Here is an 11,345-nt window from a genome sequence, read left to right on the forward strand (position 1 = left end):
ACAAAATGTATTTGAATCTTCTTAATATATTCTAACATTTGAGAATTGAGATAATTATGATGATTTGAATAAATTTGATCTTAAAGCTATATAGAGGGGATTTTCCAAGCTTCAGTATTTGGTGGTATGTGTTAGACAATAGACTGTGTTGCTTCAAAATAAATAGGATAATCTAATTGAATCCTTGCTAATGTTCCCATGTTGTAGCCTAAAGTTACTTTTGCTTAACAGGTGTCATTGCTGTGGAGCTTGATGAGGATGTAGCAAGTATATGTAAATCTCAGCCTTTTTCATTGTTGTGTGATGAATCGAACAACAGAAAAACCGACAAAGAATTTGGGTAATACTGAAAACTTGTATGAAAAGTAGTCTGTAGCATTGAGGTGAGGGAACTGCACTGTGTCGACCTGGTTTGCATTTAATTGTAACAGCTAGCACATTTTTATTTCAGTTTCATTTGATCAAAATTTACATAGCAGCTTTTGTCAGAGAGATTATTTTGTAATTGTGGACATATTTTTTGTTTTCCTGTTTCCAATAGCAAAAGAGGCATTCCATGGGAGAACTTCACTGCCCTCAACTCTGATTTAATGCAAGTGTAATGAAAGGCAGACACAATGCATTTGCCACTTTTTCCAGCTTGCCACTGGTTCTGATATTAAAGCAACCAAACTTCCAGTGGAGAACATTTTGGTTGGGATATACTACATCCACTTTGACAATAGATAAATGTATTATAATATAATAACATACCATTTCTCTCTTGCCTACCCCCATCTCTCTCTCCCTCTCTCTCATTTATGCTCACACACACACACACACTCTCTCTTTCTCCCTCACACACACCCTCATAACTAATCTCATAATTACACCATGAGCAATCTGAGACCACTTACAAAACTCAAAATTATTCTCTTGTTTTCAGTGCAAAGAGATGTGAGCTCTTCAAGGAATTTGTAGAGTTCACAGACTCTGACAACCTGAAGCTGCTGAGGTACTGCAGTACCAGATGGCTGAGTCTGCTTACATGCATACAAAGAGAACTGAGCCAGCGGGATGCTCTACAGATAGGACTGTGATAGTAAACTCCACTTAGCATGTATTGCCATGTTTCCCTCGCATTTTTTCACCATATATTGCCCTTAAGCCTTTACTGAATTTAATGTTGCCTTTCAGGTGGGTGTCATGACTTCTTGGGATAACGTGAGGATAATATATTAATAGTCACATATGATAATGTTTATTAGTTCACTATTATTTTGTTATGACTACCAGTACTGTCTACAGTCAGGGGGAGTACAGATCCACAGGCTTGAAGAGATGTGCAGACTGATCAGGTGATTCTTGGGCTAGCTCATACCAGCAGGGGGAATCATGGATGTGCCTCTCAGGGAGGTGGACTATGGAGAGGGACATCAGTTGGCAGATGAAGACCTCTTCATTGGAACAGAAACAAAGGTATTCATCAGAACAAAGGTATTCATCCCTGTTTCAACCAAGAAATCTTTCAGTTAGTATATTACTCTGTAGTTTAATATAATTATGACAACCTGAGAAAGGTCTTATAGTGCGCCTGAAATGTTTGCTACTATATAATGCAAATTGTTGCTTTTTTTTTTTTTTTTGATCGAAGAGGTTAGCTAGTTACTAGTTACTTCACACTTGATTGGATACATGTATATATACACCTCCAAAATCAAGATGAGTAATCAAAAATAATGTGATGTTTTTCAGGAAAAAGAGAAAAGAGAGGGATTTTGATATAAAAATACTTGATTTTTTTTTTTTGACATTTAAAATAAGTGAACAATAAAGACGGTCACAGGATTAGAACTTGGATTTTTGTTTTATTTTATTTTATTGTTTCTTTAACCTTGTTCACCTCATCAACAATTATCTTAGATTTTTATTGACATAGTAGTATTAGTATTTTTATTGTGCGTTATTGGTTACAGATAGCTAATTAGCACTAGCAGGCTAACTTAGATATTGTTAGTTGCTAGCTAAAACCATAAAGTTCTCACACAAGTAACATTTGACTTGGCATGATTTCATGCTCAATGTTACACTGTTACACATTTCTGTAGTTTGTACGGTGACTTACTGTATATCACCCAGTATAATACTGCAAACAGTAACTTTGGCGCCCATGCACCATTTTATCATTTAGACCTAAAGTTGTTTATCTTTTTCTCATTTTTGACATCTGGACTGACAAGCTCTGCTTTATGGTTTAGATTAGGAACCAACACAGTAGCGCAACAGGTTTTGCGGGGGAGGGGGCTCTGGAGTGGCACACACAGAAAGTAACGGGATTCAGCAATAGAAGCAACCTGTACTGAAAACGGATACATCTGATGAAACCAAACGGAGGTGTCCATGAAGAATTTTCTCCTTGAGAGTAAAAGAAAGACCAGCAAGCAAGCAAGGTAACAGTTAAAAAGTTTTAAGAATACAAATATACTGATAAAAATCATGGTTGTCAGGTCTGTGCACTCAAACTTAACTTTGGTTAACATTTGCTCGTCAACATTAATGTTATCAGTAATGTTAACTTTTTCAAAGTAAACTGAGCTGACTTTTCATTTTACAAATGCCATTGTGAGTTCATTGCATTGCAAAATTAAAATGAAACTTACTTTGTAAAGAGCAAAGTTTAGCTTACGTTAATATACGGCTAGTTAATGTGATATTCTCTGGTGAGGAGGCTGTATTAATGTTTGCCAATAGTTGAGAAAATAACATTGTATGTTAACTAAGTTATTACATTAACACTTCATTTAAACTAATTAAACCATTGATAGCTAGCCACCTTTTTAGTTTTAGCATTAGTTTGTTAGATTTCTTTTATGGAATTTGAAAGGACTAAAGTTGGCTAGTTAACAAACACCAAGTGTGTAATGTTAATTCATCTAATTCAAGTGACGTTATGTATTTTTTCTTACATTAGCTGCAGTGGCTAAGTTTCTAACGTTAGGCAAATCTCATGGGGAAATGACAAATTTTGGTGGTTAATGTTACTTTATATAAGAATGGAAAAGAGAGTGATTACTGTATAAGCAACAGAGAAAAATGGACAACTTTTTCAAAGCTTAAGTAGTTGTACAAGGGTGTCTTTTATTAACAAATCCATTATGGACCAAATTCCATTCTATTTTAATTTATTTTAAACATGTTGTAATCCCAGGCTTTTTTGTGTTTTAAAGGTAAGTGCAACAAAGCCATCCATCAAGACAGACATAACCCTGCCAGCCACGTTGAGACTAATAATGCTTGGTAAGAGAAGACTTACCTATGATTTTGAGGAAGGTTAATGTGTCCCATTTAGAGTATGCCTTTTAAAAGTGTGCAATTTGTATTTGTTGTCTTTTAGGGAACACATTTCTCTCTGCAACAGAGTGGATGGTGAGCATTGAGGGAAAGGTGGCCTTAGTTTTGGAGGAGCACCTGGGTTTTGCAGATGTGTGTGTGTCTGTGTTTTTTGGATACTTCTATGGTATTCTGTGTTTTCCACATAGAATACCAGGAGCCTGCCTGTGCAACACTGGAACTCATACAACAGTAAGTACCTCTCTTTTTTTCCTCCACATATTGCTTTTGGTTAAAAGTTTATCTCACATGTTTAGTTGTTAGTTTACCTGTATCACAAAAGTATGCTTTTTCACTTCCTCCGCGCTGTAACTAGCCATGTAGTGGGTTTCATTTTTATCTTCTGGAATTTAAGCTATCCAGCACAAACACCATTTTTGGATGATGATGATATGAGCAGGTGAAATTTTATTTAGCTTCATTGTAATGGAATGGCAGCAGTCTCTTGAGGATCAAAACAAACAAAACACCTGCACTCACAGATCTATAGTCTTATTTATTGTAGACAAAAACAAATGCAATTTAGCTAGAAACATGTTTGTTTTTGTCCACAATAATTATGAAGACCATAGATCTGTGAGTGCAGATGTTCTGTTTGTTTTGATCCTGATCTTTACTTACCAGGCACCTGGTACATTGTTTAAGATTTGGAGCTGTGTGCACTGCTGCTTTTCACCTTAGTCTCTTGAGGCAAATCTCAAAACCTCAGCAAGTAAACCTATTGGTATGACTAGATACTACAGAGATTAAAATATGTTTATTTGTGTTCTGGGTGAAATTACTCTCAAGGCCAATGTAGGTGTACAGCACCTATTCAGCCTCAATCACCAAACAATGGTCCACACTGTCACTCAAAAAATGTGATAGTTTAGCATCTGTTTTGACAGTCAAAAATTCTAATAGAAAAAGTTAGTCATTTACACAAAATGTAATTAATACATGACAGACACATAGACAATTAATATATGTATCTAATATTGGTCATGTATTAATTGTGTTTTCCTTTTCCATTCTTCGTGAGGATAAATCCAGAGGATGGAACCAAATGCGCCACAAAAACCGGAGTGAGTTATAAGACAGGAGAAATGGTGAAGAGGAGGGCAGTCATCAACAACAGTGTCATCCTTGCTTTGCCAGCGAACAGTGTTCGAGTGGAAGAACTTGGATTAGGTGAGACACTTCTCAATAGATTATGTACAGTATACACACAGTTGCCAGTTTCTTAGGGACACCTAACTAAAACTAATGCAGTCTAATCCGTCCTGCCATAAATCCAACCTTCACAAAGGTTACAATGTTCAGATTTTGTTGAAATTGTTTTAGAGGGGAGTTGATTCACTTGTATGAAAATTTTGGAGGGTATAGTTTGTGAACTGCATTATGTTGTACTGACAGTTGTTTATATTATATTTTTCTACTCTGTATATCAATGCTGGTAGGCTAAATAACAAAAACACCTCTCTGTATTATGCAATCAAGTTCAACAGTACCACACAGTACATCCTCCAAAATAATCATAAAGTTGAATCAGCACCTCTCTACAACAGTTTCAACAAAAACTGAACATTGTAATTTCGTGAAAGCATTGCGGAGTGTACATAATAAACTGGCAACTCAGTGTATAACATAATGTTTTACCAACTTTCTGATCAGGTGTAAACAAAAACTAAAAATTTTAAGTTTCAGAGAGATAGGATTAATTTTGAAGATATTTTATTAAATTCTATCAGTGTAAAAACTTTTTGTATAGTCAAATATTTTATGACCATCTGTCTTTGCCTACAGGGGAGCATTCCACCAGTGAACAAGCTGAGACCACAGACTTTTTGCCAACAAAGGAGCAGATTGCAGGTTGGTTTAGATAACCAAATGTGTAGTGGTGAATGTATGTGGTTGGTATTGAGTTACAAGATCAGTACAGCCCAGAGACTTTTTCTGTGTGTGTACCTTGAGTCATTGGCATTTAACGTTGATATTTCAGTCATTTATGAAAGTCCAGACAATACTGAGTATGTTATACCAAAAAACGTACAGTATTTTTTGAAGTTATTGTGTTATTTCTAAATGTTAAAGTGTTTAATGATTCATTTCCTATACATTCAATACTGTATGTTAAACAGTGAACATGGATGTAAATGCACTCTAATTAAATTTAAGTCAGTCATTGTTTCATTTTAAATCCAGTGCAGTGGAATGTAGACAAAAGACAAAGAAAATGTTGCACTGTCCCAGCATTTGCAGACTGTGTATTCTTAAGTGTTTGTTTTTCCACCATAAGGATTCCACTCTGTAAAAGTTTGAGTCTTTCCTTACTTGAAAATATACAGATCTATATACTGTCCAGATACTTTGTTCTACAAATTATTTTCTACAACATGTTTTTAATATACAACCGTGACACTGAATGCACTTATAACTGATATTAGTTTTATACATATAAGTTCATGTGCTTTGTGTTATTTTAATGTAATTCTGAAAATAACATGATTGGAAATGAGAATGTTTTAAATGAAATGTTTTCACTTTAAGCATTTGCAGTGTTTTAAATAAAGAACTTGATATTTTGTAATAATTTTGTCTGTTTGGATTGAATGTTAGTAGTATTCATGAATTACAATAAGACTTAACCTTCTACTACGCATCTGTTTCTGCTGCTAGCTCGTTGTGCTTGAACCTTTGCAGGCATAGTCTGTGACTGTTTGAATGTGCAAGTCATTTGTCAAGTATGCTGACACTCTTTTGAGTTTTCTTGTACCCGGATCACAGGTACTGCTTTTAAAGGTCTTACATTTCTTATTATGTTTCTTCAGTAAATGTGTAAATAAATAGGCTTGCACTCAGAGCCAACTTTGATGGTATTGCTAAGGAGTAAACTAAAGGATCAGTTCACTCAAAAGCAAATCCCCTCACACCACATATTCTGCTCTCTAAATATTTTATTACAATGGTAAAAACAGTCAGTACATTCAACAAAAAGCAGTATAGGTAGATCAAAGAAACCATTTAACATTTCTTAGCTTCAGCTGCAAGGCCTCGTCCTCTGGGCCTCCTCTCTGCCTTCGCCCTTATCCTGACAATTATTGTGCAGCTAACACTAAACACTCCAAATTAAAGTTTGCTCGGCCAGGAGCGCACATTCATCAACGAAGCTTGCTGAAACGTGCTGTGCTTTCAAGAGTGAATAATGCCAAAGCAATGACGCTGTAAGTGGATTTTCTGCCTGCTCCCCTGCATGGCACTCACATCAGAGAACCCATTTGAAGTGTTTAGTCTTGGAAACATTAATCCCTGTAATTTTAGGTCTGGTGTGCCTTCTCTGTCAGGTACATTAGGGCAGCATTGGAGAACCAGTAAAACAGTGAAGAAGCCCCGGTGTTGTCCGCCAGTAATTAGAATGCCATGTGTTCATCCTTACGAGGTGAAACAGCTCTTGTTAAATGAAGGCCTGTCACACTTTAATTGTCTCCACTGAGAGAAAAGAAGGAAGAGTTGCAGAGACAGAGAGGTGGGAGAGAGAAAGAAAAGCAGAGACAGAGGAATAATTTATGTTATAATGTTAAAAATGTGGTTAGTTAAAGTAGTGAAGAGAAGGCTGGGTAAGAATTGCTGTGATATCTGACATGCATCATTGTACTAGTCCTTTTGAAATGGATCTCGCCTCCGTTTATTTGCATAACTACCTCCACCAGGGAGGTTGTGTCATCAGTTCAATTTGTTTTGTTTTTTTCCAGTTTATTTATTAGCTAGTCAAACAGTACTTATCAGATTTTAATTGAATTTGGCTGAAACTTAGACCATGGGCCAAATAAGGAACAGATTATTCGTTTTTGGTGTTGATCCATATCAGGTGCCAACCCTGTCTCCAAGAAATTTTGTTTATATACTAATAATTTGCAGAAGCAAGTGTGTTTACCCAGATGGTTTTCTACTGAGGAGATGTTGTTAATTATCTTACATGCCAACTGCTAAAATGTTGTCCCTGAACTTATCAGCATGTTCACTGACAATGTATTTCATTTGTTTTCTGACCATGACTACTCCTGGAATACAATATTCAGTCATAGCTCACTCATAACTAAAGCATCATAAAACTTATTTATGGTTATGTTTGGGCACTCAGCACTTTGTTTATGAAAGACAGTTGTCTTGGTTAAATACTGAAAAAGTAAAACGTGACTTGAAGCACAAGATATGACAATGTCTTTTTCGAAGTCAGTAGGACATTGTATAGGTACCATGAATGTCTGTACCAAATTTTGTGCCAATCCTTCCAGTAAATGTTTAGGTGTTTCACAGGAGAAGTGAACATTTTAAAATGGATGCTGGTGCTAGTCAGGTGATCACCAAAGCCATTAGGATTCATCCCCTGGGAACCATAAGTGTCTGGACAAAATTTCATGGCAATCCATTGAATAGTTGTCGAGGTACTTCAGACTGGACCAAAGTGGTGGACCAATCAACACTGCCATCCCCACCGTCATGCCGCTAGCATGGCTAAAGGTTTTAGCAGATCCTCTTAATTGTTACTATGTGTATTCTGATCTAGATACAGATGCAAATGAAACATTTGTTGAAATGTTGTAGTATAAAAGTAAAGGACTTGGTGTAGTTATGTACTTTCTGAATGATTAGTGACAGTTAGTGATAGACATGGTCATGAACCTCAGTGATAGATAAAATAAAATATGCTTTATTGTCCCAGAGGGGAAATTTTTCTTGACCAAATATGTGCACAAGCAAATAGACACAGGGACTTGCACTGTGCATGGATGCTAGTAAAGGTTCTGTTGTGTTCTGTCACCTTCAGCGCTTAGGCACAGTAATGCTGCGTCTACTGCTGAGGTTTTAGAAAGCTGGAAGATTTCCTGTAATTCATCTGTAGTTACTTAAACATTTCCTGATTCAAACATGGCATGTTGTCAGCGTGACCAACAAAATAGACCAATAAATTAAAAGGAGTACTTCATCAATAGCTGTTTTGAATATTGTAATACTGCATGTCTTTTAGAGAGTGTGTCCTTTAGTCATATACAATTGCACTCTGCAGGACTTGGATTGACTCCAGGTCTTGTTTCATCATGGATTAATGATTCCGCTACTGCCTGTGTGAGCACTCACCAAACAAAGCTCTGTTTTCTAGCACAACCCAAGGATCCTTCGGAAGAGAATCAGAGTGCTAATAAAGAGAGGGTTAAGGTCTGCAGAGTGAAGGATTGTAATGGAGCAGCTTGACAGCGTGAATGTCTTCATTTTCCCTATATTGAAGTTTAAAAAATGGAACCCATCCTTGCCACCTGGGTGTACCTTGAGCTGTCTGAAAAGAAGTGATTACCTGCTCAGTGTGCCACCAAGGCCTTGGGGGATTTGATCATCAATTAATCACGAAATCCCAAAAAGGTACTATTCATCAAAACCTAATGGTTCTTTTGCTGATGAATAATTTCACCGAAAAAAAAGACTAATACATGTGACCAAAGAATCACTTCTAGCATTTCACTCCTCAGTGACCACCTCAGCTAATGCTACCACATTAGAAGGACAGTTTCCAGCACAATAATTTCTGAAAATATCAGAATTGGTGGGCTATCCTGTCAAGTCTAACATGAGTAGGTAGAGAACTTTATAGAATCAGATCAGGTGTCAAAACATCCTAACTACTTCTGGCAGCGATGGCATAGCGATAGCGATGTAGAATGATGTAATCTTACACAATTTAGTGTCAACTTTAGGTAGTGCACACTAGATATCAGAAAAGTGAGGAATACTATCATACAGCTACATCACAGAAACATTGGTTTCCTCCTGCTTTAGTCAAAATGTTTCAGTGGTCACTGGAGAACCCTACTCAGACGACATGTCCCCACTGGGTTGAGAGAGTGTTAATTTAGAGCCTATTATTGTACATCTCACACAATAGCCTATTATTGTACATCTCACAACTGCTGCTTAGCAGTGTTCAGCATTTGATAATGGGCTGACATGTAGTCTGTGTGAATATTCTTAATCAAGGACTCTGTCAATGTAATTTGTTGTCACTAACCAACAGGTGTTGCCCTAATTATTGACAATAGTGTAGACAAAGTAATTGTCTTGGCGCTTGGCTGAACTGGTTAACCAGTTGAATGTTTGTCTTATATAAAGTCAAGGTTGATGCATTGTTCTGTGAGCCCAACAAGTCTCCATACATACATAAAAAAGTTAACTGTCAGTATCTTCTAAAACAACCTTTATTGTATGAGTGTTTTCTGATCTGTCACCTCTATGGGGTAACTACTTGGTTATGGTTTGGGATTATCGTCCCCAAACCTTAACCAAGTAGTCACCCTATTTATATTGACACAGTGACTTGAGGCAGGGCGGCTGTGGCCCAGGAGGTAGAGCAGGTTGTTCACTAACCGCAGTATTGGCAGTTCAATCCCTGACTATTCCTGTCAATATGTCAAAGTGTTCTTGAGAAAGACACTGAACCCCAAATTGCTCCCGATGGTCAGGCCAGTGCCAACGGTGTGTGTGTGAATGTTTGAATGAGAAGCAAAAATTGTAAAGTGCTTTGTCCATTAAGGTAAAAAGGCGCTATGTAAGTGCAGTCCATTTGAGTGAAACACCCACTAGCCAACCATCCTTCACTGTCCTCTTCTTGACCAGGGTTGGGCTGAGCTGCTTGGCTTTGGTGAATGGCATTTCGATCACGGATAGAAATTAATTTAGTGACATTGACTTTGAAACATCATTTAACTGATTCTTTAAAAACGCAAGAGAGAAGGAAAAACAGAAAGCATACATGTGGGTCATTTTTAAGAAAGTTTTTGAACATTGTCGGTTTTCTCGTGAGGGCAGTCTGTCAGCCACTGTGTCAAGGAAGTGATAATCGGAAACTTTTCTTTTGTTTGAGAAGGGTATAAATACATGTATATCTGTGATAATCACTACCATATCTTGATTTCCAACCCATTTTCTTCAAGTCCAAATTGGATTCAGGCCAGAGGTAGGTATACACAAAAGAGTTTGTGTTTTATTGGAATGGTATTTCAGGCAAATGCAGCATTAGTTAAAATCCATTGTGATCTTTGTTCATCTGCATGAGTTTGATGGAATGGAGTAGGGATTTCTGGCACAACTGCAATTGCATGAAGGAAAGAAGTCTGAAGGGGTCAAGACTCCAGCAACACTTGTAGTATAAACAATAACTTTATTATGAGACCAACGCATTTCGCTGTGTGGCCTTCATCAGGGTCAGTATACAACACACTACAAAGAACATTTAAATAAGATAAGTGTGAAACAAAACCCCCTCTGAGTTTGATGGAACTGTAGAATTTGGTGATAATGGACTGTGGGTCCATTGTGACCCCTGTGATACACTGGTAAAATAAAATATTATAGCCATTGAAAAGATCAGGTCTACATGTGACAAATTGTCAACTGCATTGAGTTGTAGCAGGAAAGACAATAATTCGTGTAATAATAATTAACATGATCTATCCCGAGTTTGTCTTTAACTGCACCTTGACAGTCTTTTGTTGCACAAGCAGTGTGTTGCACACAGCAGTGTGTTCTCTAATCAAAGTATTGCCTTTGAAGGTATTCAAATGAGCACTGATGTATGCATTGAACATTTTTGAAGTCCTTCAAGTCATCTCCTGTGATGTACATCATTCATACATAGTAATCCAAAAATTGATAGCTAATCCTGAACCATGCATTGCTTCATTCACTTAATTGCCCATCACCCTCCACTAAACTATTGCTAGGCAGTGCCATGTGCTGTACACATGCACATGCATACACAGCAAAATCAAGGACACTGATGCAAAACAGGTCAGGTGATTGGGTCAATGCCTTTATTTCTAAATTAGACACAAATACACATCCTTTTGATCATTATTTTTGGACTACACGGTTGCAGTGTTATTTTCTTTTGTTATGTTATTTAATAATGTTGTATGCTCAAGTTATGCTTTTAAAACTCACCACAA

At 36.9% G+C, this 11,345-nt stretch overlaps 1 long non-coding RNA gene across 2 annotated transcripts; it reads left to right on the top strand.

Moving 5' to 3' along the window:
• Positions 1-1,658: 1,658 nt before the first annotated feature.
• Positions 1,659-3,727, top strand: LOC137189571 (uncharacterized). Of its 2 annotated transcripts, XR_010929664.1 has the most exons (4): positions 1,659-2,429; positions 3,207-3,276; positions 3,374-3,405; positions 3,519-3,727. It is a non-coding gene; the product is annotated as an uncharacterized lncRNA (long non-coding RNA). The 2 variants fall into 2 exon arrangements; XR_010929663.1 differs by having other exon boundaries at positions 3,374-3,727.
• The last annotated feature ends 7,618 nt before the right edge of the window (positions 3,728-11,345 follow it).

This window comes from Thunnus thynnus, chromosome 1 (genome assembly GCF_963924715.1).
Source record: "Thunnus thynnus chromosome 1, fThuThy2.1, whole genome shotgun sequence".
NCBI lineage: Eukaryota > Metazoa > Chordata > Actinopteri > Scombriformes > Scombridae > Thunnus > Thunnus thynnus.